Below are 23,186 nucleotides of genomic sequence, written 5' to 3' on the forward strand. Positions count from 1 at the left end.
CCATCCAGTTAAATGTGTGGGAAGGAATTGCAGATGCAGGATTACACCCGAAGAGAGACACATGGATGGATGATCGATCAAAAGAACTCTGGAGCAAAAGAAAAGTTGATCTTTCATGCAGAACCCTTCTTGAGACTGAAGATTGAAGGTTGAAGAAGGGTTTCTACCTGAAACATCACCCATTCCTTTTCTCCAGGGATGATGCCTGACCCGCTGAGTTATTCCAACATTTTGTGTCCATCATCCAACTGGTTGTTGGTGCTAGGTTTTGGATGTGAGAGTCTTGGTCAGAATTCCACAAGAGGGAGTTTTAAAATGTTTCTTCCAGCCCGATAAAGAATTTGATATCCTTGTTTTCGCAACTATTTTACATCAAGTGCTGGAAAAAGAAAATGTTTAAGATTCTTAGTGTTCAGGTTTCCGGGGGAATTACCAAAAGATTAGTTCTGGATTTTCTCAACTCACTTGGATTAATTATGTTCTTAAAAATGTGACTTTCTTATTGTTAATGAATTACAATAGATGTATATTTTTATCAGTCATGTCTTTCAGGATATCATTTTAGGCTGCCTGTACTAAGTAAGCACGTAGTCCTGGTTACTATTTACAAAAATATATAGTTCTCTGGTCTATCCAGCTTTCACACAGTGCTGTAATCCAAGCAATTCAATTAATTTAAAGACAGGGCGGCATGGTGGCACAACAGTAGAGTTGCTGCCTTACAGCGCCGAGACCCGGGTTCCACCCTGACTACAGGTGCTGCTCGTACAAACAAAACTAAAAAAAACACAGCATGGAAACAGGCCCTTCAGCCCTCTGAGTCCATGCCGACCATCAATCACACTCATCCTCTGTTATTCCACTTTCTCATCCACTCCCTACACACTCTGGGCAATTTACAGAGGCTAATTAATCTGTAAACCAGCGAGTGTTTGGGATGTTGGGAGGAAACCAGAGCACTCGGTGGAAACCCAAACAGTTCCGGGGACTTCACACACTTCACACACAGACAACACCCAAGGTCCATATCGAATGCAGGTCTGGGGTGCTTACTCCTGCATTATCTTCAGTGTAAACCAGTATCTGCAATTCCTTCCTACACAAAACTGAAAGCTAGTTCTTTATTCAGCCCTGCTAAGATAAATACCCATGCCGGCAGACTAATTCGTTGCTTGAAGACATTTATTGTAAATTGCAAGCTAATGGAAGAGCAGGTCCCACAGATTACTTTGCACTCAGAGCCACTTGGCACGGCTACATTCCTTTGTTGCGCTGAGTGTCATTGTTCCCTGGTTCACAAGTTCACCAGTCAAATATCCCCCTTGTCGAGGGACCAGCCTGCAATTGGCAATAATGTGACTGTCAATAAAAATTGAATTAGACTAAGCCCCTCTGTGGTGCATGTTATAGTTCTATAGGTTTAATGTCATCTCCATGGTGCTGCAGAATTTCGGTTTTCAAATTACCTAGCAACGACAGATTGTAAAGGTGAAAGGGGCAGAAGTGGAATATAGGCTGTGCTTTTATAAAAAATCCATGTTGACAAAGAAATGTTTTCCATCATTATTTATAAGCATCTGCAGTTGTGACATTAGCCGGGAAATTGCTATCTTTTCAACAATGAAAGTTCTTGATGTGTAAGAAGGAACTGCAGATGCTGGTTTAAATCAAAGATAGACACGAAATGCTGGAGTAGCTCAGCAGGACAGGCAGCATCCCTGGAGAGAAGGAATGGGTGATGTTTCAGTTTAAGAAGGGTCTTCCAATTCAAGATTCAAGATTCAAGATTCAAGAGAGTTTATTGTCATGTCCCAGATAGGACAATGAAATTCTTGCTTTGCTTCAGCACAACAGAATATAGTAGGCATGAATACAGAACAGATCAGTGTGTCCATATACCATTATATAAATATATACACACATGAATAAATAAGCAGATAAAGTGCAAATAAACAGATAATGGGTCATTAATGTTCACAGTTTTGTTTCAGTTAATAGCCTAATGGCTGTGGGGAAGTGGCTATTCCTGAACCTGGACGTTGCAGTCCTCGGGCTGATGTACCTTCTACCTGAAGGTAGCAGGGAGATGAGTGTGTGGCCAGGATGGTGTGGGTCCTTGATGAAGCTGCCAGCCTTTTTGAGGCAGCGACTGCGATAGATCCCCTCGATGGTAGGGAGGTCAGAGTCGATGATGGACTGGGATTCTCCAGAGAAGCTGCCTATCCCGTTGAGTTACTCCAGCATTTTGTGTCTATGAAAGGACTTGAGTAGTGAACGCTATTGGATTGACTGATTGAATTGAAAGATACAGCATGGAAACAGGCCCTTCAGCCCACCGAGTCCATGCCGACCATCGATCATCCATTCACACCAGTTCTAGGATATCCCCCTTTCGCATCCACTCCCCACACACTAGGGACAATTTTACAGAGGCCACTGAACCTACAAGCTGGCACATCCATGGGATGTGGGAGGAAACGGGAGCACACGGAGGAAACCCACACGGTCACAGGGAGAATGTCCAAACTCCACACAGACAGCTGCCAAGGACAAGGGGCAAATAGGTCAAAGGGGCAAAATGCCCCATTAAAAATAGGCAGCGCTTTTTAAATACATCTTGAAAAAGGAACGTTTTACATTGTTGTTTAAAAGTATTAGCAGTCATGTCATTAGCTTTGGATTTGCTACGAGGATCTGGAGAAGGATGCACGACCTGTACATGAACAGGCCTTTTGGTTGTTTCTATTTGTTGAGGTTGACAATGGCACACGGAGAACAGGTCATAAGATCATAAGTGATTGGTGTAGAATTAGGCCATTCGGCCCATCATGTCTACACTGCCATTCAATCATGGCGGACCTATCTCTCCCTCCTAACTCCATTCTTCCACCTTCTCCCCATAACCTCTGACATGGGCACTATTCAAGAATCTGTCTATCTCTGCCTTAAAATTAACCACTGATTTCGCCTCCACAGCCTTCTGTGGCAAAGAATTCTACAGATTCACCACTTTCCGACTAAAGAAATTCCTCCTCATCCCTTTCCTAAAAGAAGGTCCTGTAATTCTGAGGCTATGACCTCTAGTCCTAGACTCTACCACTAGTGAAACCAGTTGCTTGAGAAAGCAAAGCAATTTTATGAAACAGTGCTGTTTTAACAGAAAGATGTCCAACACATTTTATTCCTATTCCCTTGGAAGGCAAACAATATCTAGAGATATAGCACAGTCGCTTTAGTTAACAACATAATATGGGTTTGTGTAGGAGAGCTTAATTTAGTTCAAAAATACAGGATAGAAACAGGCCATTCGGCCCACCAAGTCTGTGCTGACCAGCGATCCCCGTTACACAACCTCATACTACACATTAGGGACAATTTTTAACAATGTTTACTGAAGCCAATGAACCTAGAAGCTGGTACATCTTTCGAGTGTGGGAGGAAATCAGAGCACTGGGAGAAAAGCCACGCAGTCACAGGGAGAACGTGCAAACGCCGTACAGACAGCACCTGTAATCAGGAGTGAAGTCAGGTCTCTGGTGCTGTAGGACAGCGACTCTATCGCTGTGTCACCATGCTGCCATCCGCTCTCTGATGTGGATGGTGTTTCAGTTGAGATTGGAGATTTGGAAGGACGGCTAACTTTCACGGCTTTGGATTTTTGTCATTTTATGCCTTGATTAGCTCTTGATCCCTTTCCCTGTAATAGTGAAAGAGGCTCTACATTGGTTTGCAGAGTAGTTATTGTCTCCTAGTGAGCCAGAGATGTATCTGGCAACATCCAAGCTAAGTCATGCTGGCAGTTCTCTATTTTGAAGAGCTGATTTGCTTTGAGTTGAACAAATCTGCTTCAGAATATAAAACACTTCTGACGGTGAAACACCAGGAGAGGTAAAATGAAGCATGAGGTTGTCTTTGACTTTGTTTCTTCTTGAAATAAAGAACATGTGTGGGAGTCTGTCTTCTGAGCGTATTTCCTATCCTGAGTTTAGGTATGAGCAGTAGATTGTTAAAGCACTTGCCACCTACAGTATATTTGTGAGATGTAATTCACCATGTACAGCAGGAAACAGTGGAGCAGCTCAACCTGATCACAAAGTGCAAATAAATCTTGAGGGTTGAAATAGGAATAACATCATTTCTGCTGAGCGTCTGAGTGGAGGCTAAATAAATGCGTATGGAGAAAGCCATTTTACTCTCTTCAATCGGACTCTGTCTTAAATTGGACTGTCCTGACCTTTACCTTGCACTAAACATTGTAGCCTTCAACCAGTATCTGTGCATTGTGAATGGCTTAATTGTAATCTTTAGTCTTTAGACATTAGAGATACAGCACGGAAACAGGCCCTTCAGCCCACCGAATCTGCGCCGACCAGAATCGTCCTCTTGACACTAGGGCCAAATAACAATTTTACCAAAGTCGATTAGCCTACAAAACTGAACGTGTGGGTGGAAACTAGAGTACCTGGAGAAAACCCATGTGGTCACAGGGAGAATGTACAAACTCGGTACAGACAGCACCCGTAGTCAGGATCGAACCCTGGTCTCTGGCACTGAATGGCCGCAATTCTACTGATGTGCCACTGTTCCACCCCTACTCATGCATTGTATTTTCACTAACTGGGAAGCACGCAACAAAAGGCTTTTCACTGTATCTCGGTACACGTGACAATAATAAACCAAACTAAACTAAACAACTAGATTTTTCTGGGATTTTTGACAATGGCACTAATTGAAAAATCCATCTGCATCACATGCAAGATTGTATTTATGATTCTCAAATATATCAATATCTTTCTTTCTGTTGACGTAAGCAAAACAGTGGCTCAGTGAAGGTAGAAACAAAATGGTGGAGTAACTCAGCGGGAACACTGGAGAGAAGGAATCGGTGACTGGAGGGAAGAAATGGGAGATTTTTCGGGTTGAGATCCCTCTTCAGACCCTTCTCTCCAGAGATGCTGCCTGTCCCGCTGAGTTACTCCAGCATTTTGTGTCTACCTTCGATTTAAACCAGCATCTGCAGTTCTTTCCTACACGTGTTGTGTTGTTTGGTTTAGTTTAGAGACACCGTGTGGAAACAGGCCCTTCGGCCCACCAAGTCCACACCGACCAGCAACCCCCGCACATTAACACTATCCTACACACACTAGGGACAATTTTACATTTATATTATGTCAATTAACCTACAAAACTGTGCATCTTTGGAGTGTGGGAGGAAACCGACGATCTCGGAGAATGCCCATGCTGATCACAGGGAGAGCGTACAAACTCCGAACAGACAAGCACCCATAGTCAGTGAGGCTGCAACCCAGCCGCTGGGCCACCATGCCACCCTATCCCTTGTCTGTCCATGTGGAGTTTGTACATTCTTTCTATGAACACATGGGTTTCCTCTGGGTGCACCGGGTTCCTTTCACATCCCAAAGACATGAGGGTTTGTGCGTCAATTGGCATCTGTAGATTGCCTCTAGAGTTTGGGGGTAGATGCAAAAGCGGGATGACCTAGAATGAGTGTGAATGGGTAATCAATGATAGGTGTGGACTCAGTGGGCCGAAGGGCCTGTTTCCATGCTGTCCAACTGCAAGAAATCCATAACCATTTACAATACATTGTACAGTTCAACATAACTTTGCTCCGTTGCAAGCTGTCAACAGTGTGAGCACAGCTGGTTTCTAGCTGTGAATACTGTGGTAAACACTCACTTTAATACTTTAACGGTAGCCGTACAGTAAAGACCCATTTGTTGTCAAGCAAAAAAACAAAGTGCTGGAGAAACTCAGCAGGTCAGGCAGCATCAGTGGAGGGAAATGGATGGACAATATTTTGGGTTGGGACTGAAGAAGTGTCTCTGATCTGCGGAGTGCTCCAGCACTTTGTTTTTATGGCTCACGACTCCAGCATCGGTAGTCTCATGTGTCCCATTTATTGTAAATCTGTTTTACCTTAATAGTTTGTGCACTACATCCATTGCATTAATAACCCAAATATAAATCCTGCATTGGTGAGAAACAGACAAGTCTTTCACGGGCTTCAATTTATATTTTCCTGAGGGCTTTGTGGCATTAATATCACAGTGGAGACGGTACGCCGGGAATTCACCAGGATGTTGCCTGGTGTTGGAGGGGTTTTGCCAGGAGACTGGATAGGCCGGGTTTGTTTTCCTTGGGGCAGAAGAGGCAAACTATGATGGCCATAGATAGAGTGGGCAGTAGCAAACATTTCCCCAGAGCAGATGTATCTGTGACCAGAAGGTGGAGGTTTAGCCGGTTTACCTGTGGTTGGGGGAGTCCAGAACCAGGGGTCACAGTTTAAGAATAAGGGGTAGGCCATTTAGGACTGAGATGAGGAAAAACCTTTTCAGCCAGAGAGTTGTGAATCTGTGGAATTCGCTGCCACAGAAGGCAGTGGAGGTCAATTCACTGGATGTATTCAAGAGAAAGTTAGATATAGCTCTTCGGGCTAATGAAATCAAGGGATATGGGGAGAAAGCAAGAACGGAGTACTGATTCTAGATGATCAGCCATGATCATATTGAATGTCGGTGCTGGCTCGAAGGGCCAAATGGCCTCCTCCTGCACCTACTTTCTATGTTTCTATGGTCGCCAAACACTTTAACTCCCCTCCCATTCCCACACTGACCTTTCTGTCCTGGGCCTCCTCCACTGTCAGAGTGAGGCCACATGCAAATTGAAGGATCAGCACCTCATATTTCATGAGCAGCTTACACCCCTGTGGTATGAATATTGATTTCTCTAATGTCAAGTAACCCTTGCACTTCCCTCTCTCCTTGTCCGTCCCCGCACCCTAGTCGCCCTGCTAGTGTCACTGTTCGTACCCCCTCGTTATCACCTCCTCCACTGCCAACAATGGATCAGTGCCGGCTCTGATCTGTCCTGCGCCTTTGCACAGCTCTAGTTTCCCTCTCCCTGACTCTCAGTCGGAGGATGGATCTCGATCAGAAATGTCAGCTACTTATTTTCTCCCAAGATGCTGCCTGACCCGCTGAGTTACTCCAACATGTTGTGCCCATCTCCGGTATACCAGCATCTGCAGTTCCTTCCTACACAGGTGCAGGTTTAAGGTATGGAGTAAGTGGTTGAATTATTTCACCCTGAGAGTTGCTGTGGTTTGGATTGTGGAATGCACTCCTTGAGCAAGTGGGAGCGACCGAACTCTCAAAACATATAAGAAATATTTATATAAACAATTGAATCACAAAGGTATCAAAGGCACAACGTTTTGGAGTATCTCAGCGGTTCACGCAGGATCTCTGGGGACATGGGATGGGTAACATTTTGGCTCGGGACCCTCCTTCAGACTAAAATGCGAAAAGACTAGCAGACTGCAGACAAGTTCAGGTACATGGGCGTAGGTAATAGGCAGAGGGGGTCAAAGCGCACATTTCAGGTAGGGTACCTCCACCACAGGTACCATGTAATCCCGTGCTACCTGCTCCATGGTCAGATAGTCGGCGACTGAACCGTCTCCCCCACCTGGTTTGCCAGGTGAGGAGGGGGCTGTGGACCCCCAGCAGGACCAAAAACAAGACCTGTCAAAGGGCGGATGAGCTCCTAGCGAGCCAACGGCCATCCACACTTCAGTAGAAGTTGTGATCACTGTCGTACATAGCATCGTAAGGAATGATGATAAAGCACACACATCCAAATAATATACTTCCAGCGGCGGATGTCCGCAGGAACTGGAGGACAGAGATGTGTGGTGCGTCCGTCACCGATCCCGTTGGAAACCAGTAGCACTGCGTCGCTAATGTTTTCAACGATGATGAATAATACTATGCTTACTTGTTGACGCAGAAAAGGCAAACATAATTGTGACCTACATCAGAAAATGGTGTGAACATTTAGAAATAGTTGTATAATTTAAATGTAACTGAATCATTCGACCAAATTGCAAGAAAAATGTAGAAGAGAAACAAAAGAGAATATTATAACACACTAGACTAAGTGGAACCCGTTGGGTCCCATGTTCACACGGGAGGGCTGGTCCCCCAACGCAATATTCCACCTCTCCACCAATTCCAATATTGGTGGTCAGTGGGGGAGTGGGGGGGCTTTCTGGAGCGCTAGAATGGGTATGGGCCGAAGGGGCTGGTTTCCAGAGGGCTAATATGGACAGTGTGCCTCTTTTGTTTCTAATTCCGATGAAAGCTCATCGACCTGCAATGCTTCTCTCCCCACGGCTTCTGCCTGACCTGTTGAGTCTGAAGAAGGGTCTTGACCCGAAACGTCACCTATTCCTTCGCTCCATAGATGCTGCCTCACCCCCTGAGTTTCGCCAGCATGTTTGTCTACCTTCAATTTTTCCAGCATCTGCAGTTCTTTCTTAAACATGCTGAGTATCTCCAGTGCTTTGTGTTTATAGTCTAAGAGATTGGTTCACGTGGGCTCTGTGGTATTTTAGAGCTGTAAATTTTATTCCAGTTTCCTCTTGTTATCTAGACATTTCCGGAGGGTTAAAGGGGACCCTGGAATACTATGACATAATTGCTTTAAGAGGTTGAGTTCCTGGCATCTGCTGTTATTGATGCCTAGAGAGCCCAGAGTGGGGTGGCTTGGCGGTAGAGTTGCTGCCTTACAGAGCTTGCACAGCCAGAGACCCCGGTTCGAACCCGACTACGGGTGCTGCCTCCATGGAGTTTGTACGTTCTCCCCGTGACCGCGTGGGTTTTCTCAGAGATCTTCGGTTTCCTCCCACACTCCAAACTCGTACAGGTATGTAGGTTAATTGGCTTGCATGCGTGTTAAAAAATAGTCCCTAGTGTGTGTAGGATAGTGTTAAAGTACGGGGATCGCTGGTTGGCGTGGACCTGATGGGCCAAAGGGCCTGTTTCCACACTGTATTTCGTAACTAAACTAAACTAAACTTGAGACATAGCTAAGGTCCACTGTGGGTGATGAATCACCGTGTTGCTCTTTGCTTTACATTGCACCAGTGTCAGCCTTGTGAAAACAGCAGCTGAACACCAGTCTCTCTGCAACCTTCACAAAATCTCTGGATTTGCTTTGCAATTTTGGGCGAATCGCACCACAGATATTTATTGCTGCTTTTCCACGTTGTAAGAAGTCTATTAAAGACCTGAATTATGGTCTTGACATGAAACTCTACCGGCCTGACCCAGGTAAGTAATAGATCTGGCCCTGGAATGTCAGACCTGAGGGCAATCATTTCTTTTCCAAGAGGTTTTTAAAGACGTTTTGCTTATTTCATCTCTCCCTTTTGTGCTCTCTCTCCCTTCATGCTCACACTACACTTTCTTCTGCATCTAATTTTATCCCAATTCCCTTCTCCATCAGCGACATTTGCCTCTTTATCAACCGAATATTATTGGCAAAGGAAAGGAAACGGGACATTCAAGATGTGCGGGAAGAAACCGCAGATGCTGGATTAGGCTGAAGATAGACACAAAAAGCTGCAGTATCTCAGCAAGATCTCCGGAGAAAAGGAATGTGTGACTTTTCAGTCTGTAGAAGAGTCTCGATCCGAAACGTTACCCATTCCTTCCATCCAGAGATGCTGCCTGTCCCGCTGAGTTGCTCCAGCATTTTGTGTCTATCTATGGGACATTCCGGTCGATCTAATTTGTTATTTCACAATAAATACGTGACGTGAGTGTAATGGAGTCTGAGAATGAAGCAAAATGTTCAATTCATGGATTGTTTTGACTATCATGTTAGATACACTACTATGCAAGTACAGGTGCACAACCTTTTATCCGAAAGCCTTGGGACCAGACACTTCTCGTATTTCGGAATTTTTCGTATTTCGGAATGGAAGCTTTTTAGCGTAGATTAGGTAGGTAGCGCGGGCGGCTTGAAAAGTCTGGAGCGGCCGCCTCCTCCCCGGAGACCGGGGAATCATTGTAAATCATTGCTTAAATGTTAGTCAGTTAGTTTGGAGGGATTTTATGTGGTGAGGGGGGTGAAGGGGGAAACTTTAATTCTTAGTCCCCTACCTGGCCGGAGAGGCGGGAGCAATGCCTTACCGGGTCGCCGTGCGGTAAGCTCCGGAGCGCTGTGGCCGCCGACTCCCAACATCGCGGAGCTGGGGCTGCAGGCGTCCGGTCGCGGGCCGCGCTGGATTTGGAACGCCGCGCAGCCAGGGGTAGAGTTGCCGGGGTCGGAGCTACAACCGGCGCCGCCCGCGGCCGGACGCCAGCAGCCCCAGCTCCGCGATGTTGGGAGTCGGCGGCCACAGCGCTCCGGAGCTTACTGCACGGCGACCCGGTAAGGCATTGCCCGCTCCCCGCCTCTCCGACCAGGTAGGGGACAAAGAATTAAAGTTTCCCCCTTCACCCCCCCCCCACACAAAAGCCCTCCAAACTAACTGACTAACATTTAAGCAATGATTTACAGATGTTTAAGTGTCTCCCCGGTCTCCAGGGAGGAGGCAGCCGCTACAGTAGTACAGACCTGGGTTGACCGTGGGTCGTTTCGGGTCAAGTTTGGCGCCAAACGCGAGCTTTGGTGTGCAGACGACATCCTGGAAAAAATGTCCGGTTTTCAGAGCTTTTCGGTTTCCGGAACTCTGGATAAAAGGTTGTGCACCTGTATTAACACTGTGAATAAATACACAATGGTACCACCTTAATATTCATCTTTGCTCCAATTATTTCAAACATTTGCTTGTCTTAATCAATGATCAGACAACGTATAATAGTACAGCAATGGAACAGGCCCTTCGGTCCACAGTTGCTGTGCTGTGCATGATGCCAAGTTAAACAAAAAGCTGGAGTACCTCAGCGGGTCTGGTAGCATCTCTGGTGAAAAGGGTGACGTTTCGGGTCAAGACCCGTCTTCAGACTGTGAGGCAGTGGAAATGGAAACGAGAGATATAGACGGTGATACAGAGAGATCCAGAACAAATGAATGAAAGATATGCAAAGATGTAACGATCGTCTAGGAAACGTTCCATGCTTGGCTGAGGGCAAGGTGATAACGAGTTATATAGACAATGAAACTGATCAGGATGACAGTGAAACTCGTACAATGACTAGGTTGCTGAGGGACGGAGAGAGAGGATACCAAGATAACTAATCTCATTAGTCTTTTACTGTATCTCACGTAGCCATTGACTGTATCTAGATACATGTGATAATCAAGTACTATTGAACTATTGAACAATTAGAGATTGACAGATTCTTGATTAGTAAAGCATGGTAGAGGGAGTAAGTAAGGTAGAAGGCAGGAGAATGGGGTTGAGAGGGTAAGATAGATCAACCATGATTGAATAGCAGAGTAGATTCTATGAGCCGATGGCCTAATTCTGCTCCAATGATATGAAATTATGAACATGAACTATAGTTCACGTTATAGGAGTAGAATTAGGCCATTCGGCCCACTCCGCCATTCAATCATGGCTGATCTAATCCCATTTTCTTGCCTTCTACCCATAACCCTTAACACCAGTTCTACTCAAGGATCTATCTATCTCTGCCCAAAAAATATCCACTGACTTGGCCTCCACAGCCCTCTGTGGTAACGAGTTCAACAGATTAACTGCCCTCTAACTAAAGAAGTTCCTCCTCACCTCCTTTTCTAAAATACCCCCTTTTAATTATGAGGCTATGACCTCTGGTCCTGGTCTTTCCCACCAGTGGAAACATCCTTTCCACATCCATTCTATCTATGCCTTTCATTATTCTGTAAGTTTCAATGAGGTCGCCCCTCAACCTTCTAAACACCAACGAGTACAGGCCCCGTGAAAAAGTCCCATTAGTGTTTCATTTTGTTGTTAAAGATCTGAGAGTTATGTTTGGTACAACCCTTTTTCCCAAATTTTTCAAGTGTAAACACTTTAATGAAACATGTGAATCAGGTTGGGATGTAAGTGCTGGGAAAGTGGAGTGTTATGCTGTGGAATGATATTGTATCTTCAATCTATTGTGATTGTCTGATCAGATGCAGCATCGAGGCAAGTGTTCAGGTACATTCCCCTTGAACTGAAATCAGTGCAGGACTAATCTTTGTTTTCTGGTAGACAGGAACTGCAGATGTTGGAATCTTGAGTAAAGAAAAAACTGCTGGAGGAACAATGGGTCGGGCAGCATCTGTGGAGGTAAACGGACCGATGATGATTCGGGTTGAGATCCTTCCTCAGACTGATTGCATCAATCTTCTCCATCTGTCTGAAGAAGAGTCCTGACCCGAAACCTCGTCTGTCCAGGTCCTTCCACAGATGCTGCCTGACCCATTGAGTTCCTCCAGTGGTTTGTTTTCTGCTAAGTTTTCTGGTAGATGTGTGTGAGGTGGTCACTGTAAGGATGCATGAATGTTGGAAGTTAGGGAACAGGGGCAGACTGGTGGATGTACTCAGCTGATCAAGAAGCATGAGTGAGGAGTGAACTGGCTGATCATTTGGGTCATGGCCTTTCAGTTCCTTCGGTCCAACATTGGAAGGTAGTCCCAGTTTATTTCTTGAGTTGACAGTTTTTCTTCCCACCCTTCGTTATTTCAGAGGCAGGATTCTCAGCACGGTGGCGCAGGAGTATAGTTGCTGCCTTACAGCTCCAGAGACTCAAGTTCCATCCTGACTACGGGTGCTGCCTGTACAGAGTTTGTACGTTCTCCCCGTGACCTGTGTGTGTTTTGGTGACTAGACTCCATATAGTCACATTTACCTGCATATCCTTTTTAAAACCTTCTGCTGCGGGGCAACGCTCCTCCCGAGTCTGGTCTCGTGGTCGTAGTTTGTTACAGCTGGGGTTCCCTCTGTGGTCCTTGTAGAAAGGCTTCCATTGCGGGTTATTTCTCCCCCGAGCTTTTTCTCCGCGGTCCCTTATAGCAGGGCTTCTTCGTGATGTTCTCCAGTCGGGGCTCCCCCTCCCCCCTCCCTTCCTCCCCACCGATCTGGGTATCCCCGCAGTAACTGCAGCCGGGATATCCCCGCGGTCCCTATATAAGGGATAGCCGCGATTTACAAAGTCGGGGGGGGTGTATCCTGCTTCGGGGGGGGGGGGGGGGGGTGTATATGAAGTTGCTGGTTTTACTGCCAGCGGCTCAGTAGGCGACTTACCGCCATCCACTCCTCGCATCCCGCAGTCTACGGAACGGGTTCTCCAATATGAAGCCGCTGGCTCCACTGCCAGCGGCTTGAAGGCAAATCCACCGCCGTCCGCTCCCCGTATTCCACGGTCTCCCGAGCGGGTTCTCCACCAATATGAAGCCGCTGGTTCTACCGCCAGCCGCTCAAAGGTGAATTCACCGTCGCTCGCTACCCGCATTCCGCGGTCTTCCGAGCGCCTAGGTCCGTGGGCGGGATTCCCCGTGACCGAGGTTCCCTGAAGTTCCTGACTGGGGTTTCCCCTCCGTCCCGACTTCGCCCCGGACTTTTCGCAGGACCTCTAAGTAGAGGTTCTTGCAAGAAGATTTAAGCCTGAAAAGTTTAAAATAAACTTACCTCAGGTCTGTTGCTGGCAGGAGAATCACGTCGACCCTGCCAGTCGTAACGCAATGCGATAGACGATATGACACGCATGCGTACTGGCGGGGTCTTCACGTAGTCACTCACGTGTCTCCGAAGTAAAATCTAAAATTCTACCACTCACCTATACATGGGAGAATTTACAAAGCAGCCAGAGGACTCCCACGCAGTCACAGGAAGAACATGCAAACTCCACGCAGACTGTATCCAAGGTCAGGATTGAACCTTGATCACGGGAAACTGTGAGGCAGCTTCTCTACCAGCTGTGCCACTGTTCACCCCCACCCCCTCCCCACCCCCACATATCACCGCCTGGCAGTGTGGTTTAATCAATCCCGTTTTTGTCTTGCACGTACCAGGGAATGGTTAAGAAGGAACTGCAGATGCTGGAAAATCGAAGGTACACAAAAAAGCTGGAGAAACTCAGCGGGTGCAGCAGCATCTATGGAGCGAAGGAAATAGGCAACGTTTCGGGCCGAAACGTCTGAAGAAGGGTTTCGGCCCGAAAGTTGCCTATTTCCTTTGCTGCATAGATGCTGCTGCACCCGCTGAGTTTCTCCAGCTTTTTTGTGTACCAGGGAATTGTTGATGGACAATAAATTCCCAGCGACCTCCGTACTCAAGGAGCAAATAGGAAAAAATCAAAACAAGGGCTAATGGTGCCCATTATCAGAACACTTCACTGTTCTGCCTCTGTTTAATCTGTCTTGTTCAACCTGGGCTTCCAGGTTTGCTCATGAACCATCCTTGCTGAAGCAGGTGAGAGGGACAGACGGCAATGGCAATGTCCAATGCTTCGTTAACTAATGACCTGAACTCAGAGAGCTAGGATACCATCTGTGACACTGTTTACACCCGATACGATGGGGGGATAAATGCTTGGTGCCGCACGATGAGTTAATGTCCCCTCATCAGGTTAGAAAATGCACACCCCTCTGCACTGCATTTTTCAAGCTTTTGGCATTTCTATCCATTCATTTACTGGCGTGACTAATGGATTAGTGCCCTCTGTAACTTGTTAAATTTGGAAATGAGATTTATAGCTGCTCACCTGAGAGAGAGTCCATTATACTAATAAGTCCTGTTCCAAATGCTATGTGATAGTGATAATTACCACGTAGACAAGGTCGATGAGGCCACTGTACAGATGCCTGGTTACAATGGCAATGCACCAACAGCATCTCCCAGTCTAATGCCCGTCCACTCTGCTCATGCAGAGAGTCCATTATACATTTTATCAGGAAAGGCTTCTTCTAATGTCATCTTTCCCTTGCCATCAAATTAGTTATGATCGTGTTCTATCGTGCAGTTAAAATTCAATGTTTAATTTGCACCGAGTCCGCACAAACTAACACTATCCTACACACACAAAGGATAATTTACATTTATACCAGGCCAATTAACCGAAGATTTTGGAGAAAACACACGCAGGTCACAGGGAGAATGTATAAACTCCATACAGACAGCACCCATAGTCGGGATCGAACCCGGGTCTCTGGCATTGTAAGCTCTGTAAGGCAGCTACTCTACCGCTGTGCCATGGTGCCATCCTGGTTTGGCTCTGCATGAATTTGCCCACTGCAGTAGTGACTTCTATTGACATACCCAGCCATTGACCTCTGAAGCACAGCTTTTTATGCATTAGCTTTGTACGTTTCATTTCTAAAAACTTGAAAAATGACAGACATTGTTTCATAAAGATTGTTGTCACTCAGTTTCTCCGCGTGTGTGCTTGTGCTAATGCACACTTGAGATCTAACTGCACACCAAAATTTTGGCCACCACAGCTAAGATTTTGCGTGTGGGTTGATAATGCAGGTGCAGTAGGCTGGAAGGCCTTTGACCATTTTGTATTTCTCAATGACACTGAGTTACAGTTTAGTTTATTGTCCATGTGTACTGAGGTACAGTGAAAAGCTTTTGTTGTGTACCAGCTAGTCAGTGGAAAGACAATACATGAATACAATCAAGCCATTCACAGTGTACATGATAAAGGGAATAACATGAATAATATTTAGTGCGAGGTAAAACCAGTAAATTCCAATCAACGTTAATCCATGGGTATCCCATGAGGCAGATAGTAGTTCAAGACTTCTTCTGGTCCCCGGAGTCAGAGGATGGACAGATCTGAGAAGAGTTTAAGACGATCATAGTTAAAATAATAAATGCTCCTGTTGTAGTAATGATTTAAAAGAGTGGAGTGATTGTAATGCGTGATTACAGATCCACTTCTGTGACTAGCGCACAAAGAGTCGCCTGGCATGGGCATCATCTTGGATTTATAGAAAGATCTTTGAGAGACTTAGTTGTACAGACACTCCCCACCTTACACAATAGGTGTAAGGCGGGGCTGCAACGTGGGTTGCAGCGTGGAGCGGCCTCCAACAGGAATGACCTGGGGCTCCAGTCGCGGAGCTGCGGATTTACTCACCATCACGGAGCTGGCCGAGTCCGGAGCGGGTGGAGCTGTGGTGGAGCGCTACTGTGACCCGACACCCGGAGATTCAGAAGCTCCTACCGCAGGTCTGTGGACAGTAATACCGGGAGCCCGCGGGTCCCTGGTGGGAGACCGCTTTTTGGGGCTTCCGCAACGGCGACTTCTCCCGCCCGAGTTGCGGGGTTGAAGATTACCTGGAGCGGGGCCTACATCACCGCCCCGCGCGGCTTGGAATGGCCGCGGGACTTTGTGAGCGCCCGCCGGGGCTCCAACACCAAGAGCCCGCCGGGGCTCCAACACCAAGACCCGGTGCGTGGCCTTGCATCACCCGGCGTGGCTTTAATGGTTGCAGGACATTTAACATCGCCCGCCGGGGGCTTTGACTCTGTCTTTGACTCTGACATGGGGGGGAGAGGGGAGTGCAGGGGAGAGATATGTTTAAGTTTTGCCTTCCATCACAGTGAGGAGGAGACTCACTGTGATGCATGTTTATGTGAATTGAATTGTGTTGATGTGTGTCTTGGTTCTTTTTTTGTATGGCTGCAGAAACCAAATTTCGTTTGAACCTCGTGTGAGGTTCAAATGACAAATAAAAGGTATTGTATTGGTATTGTATTGTATTGTAGGTGACTGGCCTAAAGTCGCACTTACGTGAACAACTCTGGCAATTTGTACTTTGCACAACATTGTACAATCACTCAGGTTTACATTGGAAACAAGCCGGCAATGGTGGCATGCTGTCGAAAGTTCCCTAACAACGAGATGGAATTCAAGTCAGCAATGCTTACTCTGAAGACGGCAAACTGCAGAAAGTGCCCTGGGTGCAGGCCAACATCACTGAGACAGTTAATACTCTCAGTGGCAGACACAAAATGCTGGAGTAACTCAGGCTGCATCTCTGGGAGACATGGATAGGTGACGTTTCAAGTCAAGACCCTTGTTCAGACTCAGGTTGGAAACAGGTCCTTTGGACCAACAAGTCTGCGCCGACCAAGGATCAACCCGTACACTAAAGTGCCTGTCCCACTTTCACGACCTAATTCACAACCTTTTTTACTCGTGGACATTTTTCATCAGGCTAGGAAAACGCCCCGACCTACTTGATGCCACGAGTACCTACAACTAGCATCATGGCCTGCTTCGACCTACCTATGACCTCCTACGACTTCATGACGACCATGCTGCGAGTATGAGTCAAGGGCAACCTCGGCAGAGGTCGTGAATTAGGTTGTGAAAGTGGGACAGGCCCTTAACACTATGGACAATTTAGCGATTTTTTACCGATACCAATTAACCTGTAACCTGTAAACCTGCAGATAGACACAAAAAGCTGGAGCAACTCGGCGGGTCAGGCAGCATCTCTGGAGAGAAGGAATGGGTGACGTTTTGGGTCGAGACCCTTCTTCTGACGGGTATTTTTGTGTCTTTGGGTTAAACCAGCATCTGCAGTTCCTTCTTAAACAAACCTGTCAACCTGTACGTCTTTGGATTGTGGGAGCAAACCAGAGCACCAGCACAAAACCCACGCGATCACAGGGACAACATACAAACTCCTTACAGACAACACCCACGCTCAGGATTGAACCTAGGTCTCTGGCGCTGTAAGGCAGCAACTCTACCGCTGTGCCACCCTTGAATTGCACCCTGACAGTACCTGGCTCCACCTCCATGCCTTTGTTTTCACCAACTACATACATTTCAGGTCATTGCAACTCAATACTCACTAGATTGCTCATGAACGAGAATACAGTAGGTTAATTTGTATTAATTCTTGAAATCATGCTGGTTAATCAATTATTGGTGATTTTCATTGTAAAATATGACTGTATTATGCCTGCTATGGATTGTATAAGCATGCCTTTAGAGAGATAGCAGTTAATTGGTATAGACCAGTGACTGTACATGGACTGTCTCAACCTGGGTTAATATTCCACAGGAACCTAATTTCATCCCACTCCGCCAAATGACCCTTCCTATTCTGCCTCCTTTGTATTTAACTGGTTTCCTCTAAGTTCAGCCACACCATTCAGCTTAAAGAGTGGACGAATCTAATATCCTATCGAAAAAAGTCAAAGTGTTGGAGCAACTCAGCACGTCAGGCAGCATCTCTGGAGAACATGGATAGATGATGTTTCAGCACAGAAGAAGGGTCCCGACCCGAAACGTTGCCTGTCTGAAGCAGAGTGCTGACCTGAAACGTCGCCTATCCATGCTCTCCAGGGATGCTGCCAGAGCTACAGAGTTACTCCAGTTCCTTGTGTCCTCATATTTCTCAGGATAGTTTATGTGCATCATGTTATTTTTTTTGTTCAGAAAAGATGGTCAAAATCAGAAACATCCGAGTTACTGAATAAAAAGTTTGATGGGGGTAATTTGGGTGAATCGAGCAGGGAAAAGGAATGGTGACCATTGCCCATCTCAGGGGTTAAATATTGGAATTCATCTGCGCAGATGTGAAATGGATGTTATAAGACTTAAGTTTAACTAATGTGAGAAATTGTGAAAAACGGATCCCAAAAATGGGCAATTCTTCCTCCCCATATCATGGAGTCATATGGCATGAAAACAGGCCCTTCAGTTCACCTTGTCCATGCTGAATGTTGGAATTCTGGAATATTGCCATTTGCCCATATTATCCCATATCCATCTAAATACCATATCTGGGTCACTCTCAGTCAAAGCAATGTGGCCATTTTGAAAGCTGATTATGGTGCTCCCCCTTTCCCCCTGTTGTATCCAATCTATTCTGACAGTGTTCCCTTTGGGCAATGGTAGATCTGCTGCCTTACAGCGCCAGTGACCCAGGTTCGATCCTGACTACGGTTGTTGTCTGTATGGAATATGTATGTTTTCCCTGTGACCGCGTGGGTTTTCGCCGGGCGATCTGGTTTCCCCCACACTCCAAAGACATCGCTAGGGTGCTACTCGTCCTTAATTCTGTTGCTGGCCTTGCCGAAGAAGCATGAGGTGTAAATTGGGTCAATGGAAAGGAGGTTGGTTTGTGTGACGGTCTGGGCATGCATCCACAATTCGCTGCAATTTCTTGCAGTCTTGGATGGAGCTGTTCCCAAACCAAGCTGTGATTAAGCAAGGATTGAAACTGTTTCATGGGTCTTTTAATTAAATGCTCTGGCGTGAATTTAAACCATGAGAAGGTTGAGCTGGAAAGAGTGCAGAGAAGATTTACGAGGATACTGCCAGGACTTGAGAGCCTCAACTACAGGTAGAGGTTGACCAGGCTGGAACTTTGCACCTTGGAGTGCAGAAGGATGAGGGGTGATCTTATACAGGCGTATAAGATCATGAGGGGAATAGATAGATGAGATGCAGAGTCTTTTACCTAACAGTTGGGGAATCAAGAACCAAGGGACATAGGTTTCAAACGAGTGGGGAAATATTTAATAGGAACCTGAGGGGTAACTATTTTACACAGAGGGTGATGGGTATATGGAACAAGCTGCTAGAATAAATAGTTAACGCACTATGTCTGTCTCAATGTATAAAAGATATGTGGATAGGAAAGGTTTAGAGAGATTTGGCCCAAATACAGGCAGGTGGGACTAGTGTAGATGGAGCATCTTGGTCAGCATGGGCAAGTTGGGCTGAACGGCCTGTTTCCATGCTGAATGCCTCTATGACCCTACTGATTAATGGTATGACTAGATTCCTCTAAAACATGTTTTGCAGTATTGATTCTGAGTTGATTATATTCTAAACAAGCAATAGATTAGCAGGTGTGAAGTATCAGTTGCGAAAGATATTGTGAGGAGACCAGTCTTCTATAGCTCTAGGCTACTTGCCAGAGTAAAGAGGCATAGAGCTTGGAAATAAAACTATTATTTACTTGACACTGCGTGTGTGATCAGAGAAAGTTATTTGTAAAAGGCTCCTAGAAATTCAGCCGGCTATATCTGTTCAATTAGTGACATTAAATCTCTGTGAAATAACTTTTTTTTTTCTCAAAACTTCTTGAAATTGCTTTGTTGCTCAGTGGGTTGCCGAAGAGAAATTGCCTTTTAAAGGGAGCTAGGCATCCCAGCAAGCGGTAGGCAATAGATTGAGGATTAGGTGGGATTACTACGACTGACATTTCCAATCAGGTCTGGCTTGCTATTTGCTTATTTATAATTTAGAACCATTGGTACCAGCGGTGCCTGCTGTCATCCAGGGAGTCACTATGACAGATACTCAGTATCATGTTGCTCGTCATTAACCCTCATGTTACTGGTAGACACTCCACGGGCTGCACTCAATACGCAGCCTGTCCATTCCCTCTACAGATGCTGCCTGACCTGTTGAGCTCTTCCAGCCCTGTGTCTTTTGCTCAAGATTCTAGCAGCTGCAGCACTTTCTGTCTCCATCGCTTGACTTTTTGACACCAAGAGCTATCACCCCAATTTATAAAACTCCATTTATCCAGCTCCTATGAGATCTGCACGAGCAGTTTTTCCAGCTTATTGGATGTTCGGCCTGTTCACACCCAAACCACCACTTTTATTAGACACAAAAAGCTGGAGTAACTCAGCGGATCAGGCAGCATCCCTGGAGAAAAGGAATAGGTGCCGTCTCAGGTGGAGACCCTTCTTCAGACTGAGAGTCAGGGGACTCTGAGAGTTTAAACCAGTATATGCAGTTCCTTCCTACACCACTATTATTAGATGCGTCATGCAGAGTAATTAATTTTTCACGTGAGTCAAGTCAAGTTGAGTTTATTGTCATGTGCACAAGTCCGGTGAGGTATGGCTACAATGAAAGTCCTGCTTGCAGCAGCATCACAGACACGGTTTAGTTTTTGAGATACAGCATGGAAACAGGCCCTTTAGGTCCAATCATCAATAATTGTGCAGATGACAGTAAACTTGACTTGTGTGGTGTGGTGCTGTCTTTGTGGAGTCTGCATGTTCTCTCTGTGAGTAGTGGGTTTCCTCTGGGTGCTCCGGTTTCCTCCCACATCCCAAAGATGTGTGGGTTTGTAGGTTAATTGGCCCCTGTAAATTGCCCCCAGTGTGTGAATGGGATAACATAGAACTAGTGTGAATGGCTGATCTATGCTTAGCATGGACTTGGTGGGCCGAAGGGCCTGATTCTTCTTGTATTTCTAAACTGAACAAAATTAAACGAAACACAAAATGTTGCAGTAACTCAGCGGGACAGGCAGCATCTGTAAAGAAGGAATTGGTGACGTTTTGGGTGAAGACCCTTCTTCAGACTGAGACCCTTCTTCAGTTCTTCACCAGTTTGAAGAAGGATCTCCAATTGAAACGTCATCCATTCCTTTTATCCAGAGATGCTACCTGTCCCGCTGAGTTACTCCAGCATTTTGTGTCTATCTTCGGTTTAAACCTGCATCTGCAGTTCCTTCCAACAAAACTAAACTAAATCCGGTTTCCTCCCACATCTCAAAGATGTGCGGGTTTGTAGGTTAATTGGCGTAGGTGTGTGTGTAAGGAGTAGATGAGAAAGTGGTATAACATAGAACTAGTGTGTGGATGGGTGATTAAAGGTCAGGGTGAACTCTGTGGGCCGAAGGACCTGTTTAAATGCTGTATGTCCAAACTCAACTGAGCATAACATTGTGCTGTTGTTGTCCCCTCTGATTAGCGACATATATTCGCACCATCAGGGATGGATATAACCAGATGTTCCTTCAGAAACATTGCACATCTGTCTAATCTTGCAAGCATGCAATGTTGTTGGAACATCACTGAATATTCTCATAACAGCCACAGCTTACAAAAATAATGTTTTCATTTAATGCTGTGAGCCTATAATTTATTACCAAGGTCCCTGTGGATGTTTTATATCCTGGCTGTGGCAAGTTGATTTTAACTGATTAGACAAGCAGCCCATGTTCCTTTTCAGCAGAGTTACAGGCAAGTGCAGTAATGAAAGCTGACCAGAGGTAGTTACACCTTAATTCCTCATCCAAGCAACTCTCAACATCGGCACAGTGGCGCAGCCGGTAGAGCTGCTGCCTCACAGCGCCAGAGACCCGGGTTCAATCCAGACCTCAGGTACTGTCTGTGCGGAGATTTCACGTTCTACCTGTGAACATCTGGGTTTCCCCTGGGTGTTCCGGCTTTCCTCCCACATCCCAAAGACATGCAGGTTTGTAGGTTAATTGGCCGCCGTACATTAAAGTGTGTGGAGAGTGGAAGTGAAAGAGGGATCGCATAGAATTAGTGTGAATGGTTCTAGTTTGATTAGTAAGGATGTCAGGGGTTATGGGGTGAAGGCATGAGAATGGGAAAAATAGATCAATAGACAATAGACAATAGGTGCAGGGGTAGGCCATTTGGCCCTTCGAGCCAGCACCGCCATTCAATGTGATCATGGCTGATCATCCCCAACCAGTACCCCGTTCCTGCCTTCTCCCCATATCCCCTGACTTCGCTATTTTTAAGAGCCCTGTCTAGCTCTTTCTTGAAAGCATCCAGAGAACCTGCCCCCACCTCCACCTCCACCTCTGCCTCTAAGGCAGAGAATTCCACAGACTCATCACTCTCTGTGAGAAAAAGTGTTTCCTCGTCTCCGTTCTAAATGGCTTACTCCTTATTCTTAAACTGTGGCCTCTGGCTCTGGACTCCCCCAACATCGGGAACATGTTTCCTGCCTCTAGTGTGTCCAAGCCCTTAACAATGTTATATGTTTCAATGAGATACCCTCTCATCCTTCTAAATTCCAGAGTGTACAAGCCCAAGATTGGGCATGATTAAATGGAGTAGACTTGATAGGCCGCACGGCCTAATTCTGCTCCTAGAGCTTATGAACATGAACTTATGGGTGATCAATGGACAACATGGACTCTGTGGGCTGAAGGGGCTTGTTCCATGCTATATCTTTCAATTGATGAATTCAATTCATTGGTGACTGGTAATAAAATGCAGACTTGCGGAGTCTGTGATGGGGGAACGAGGTGTTTAAGGCTTTGCATAATGTTTGATGAAGGATTTGCAAGGTTAAAAGTATTATTTCAACCTGCACTGGGTGTTTTTAAATGGAAATAAAGACTTTCTAATTGAGCTGTAATTGCAAAGTACTGCTAATGAGTCATCAAATATTCAAATGTAATAGGTAAATACACAGTTATAAGATATCTTCATCCATGAAGTTCAGGTGTGAGTTTTATTCCTTCAGAGATCAATCTGTGGGCCTGCGTGCAAGTAATTTTCCAGCGTTTCATTACAGTTTAGTGTTTTGGCATTGGCATGTGCAGGTGCATTATGACTATTTTATTGTCCAATCCCTTGACGAACTTGTTTCTGCCACGCACTTGCTCAGTGTTCAAACGAGCGGCAAATGATTTTGTGT

At 45.9% G+C, this 23,186-nt stretch overlaps 1 protein-coding gene and 1 long non-coding RNA gene across 2 annotated transcripts in view; one reads left to right on the forward strand and one right to left on the reverse strand.

The window, feature by feature from the left end:
- Positions 1–23,186, forward strand: part of epha10 (EPH receptor A10) — a 497,371-nt gene that overhangs the window by 125,927 nt on the left and 348,258 nt on the right. The gene's annotated exons all lie outside the window — the stretch shown is intronic.
- On the reverse strand, positions 6,712–22,280 carry LOC116988598. The gene is made up of 3 exons (XR_004415996.1): positions 22,265–22,280; positions 12,169–12,173; positions 6,712–6,814 (listed from the first exon to the last, which is right to left on the reverse strand). It is a non-coding gene; the product is annotated as an uncharacterized LOC116988598 (long non-coding RNA).

Source organism: Amblyraja radiata, chromosome 27 (assembly GCF_010909765.2).
Source record: "Amblyraja radiata isolate CabotCenter1 chromosome 27, sAmbRad1.1.pri, whole genome shotgun sequence".
NCBI lineage: Eukaryota > Metazoa > Chordata > Chondrichthyes > Rajiformes > Rajidae > Amblyraja > Amblyraja radiata.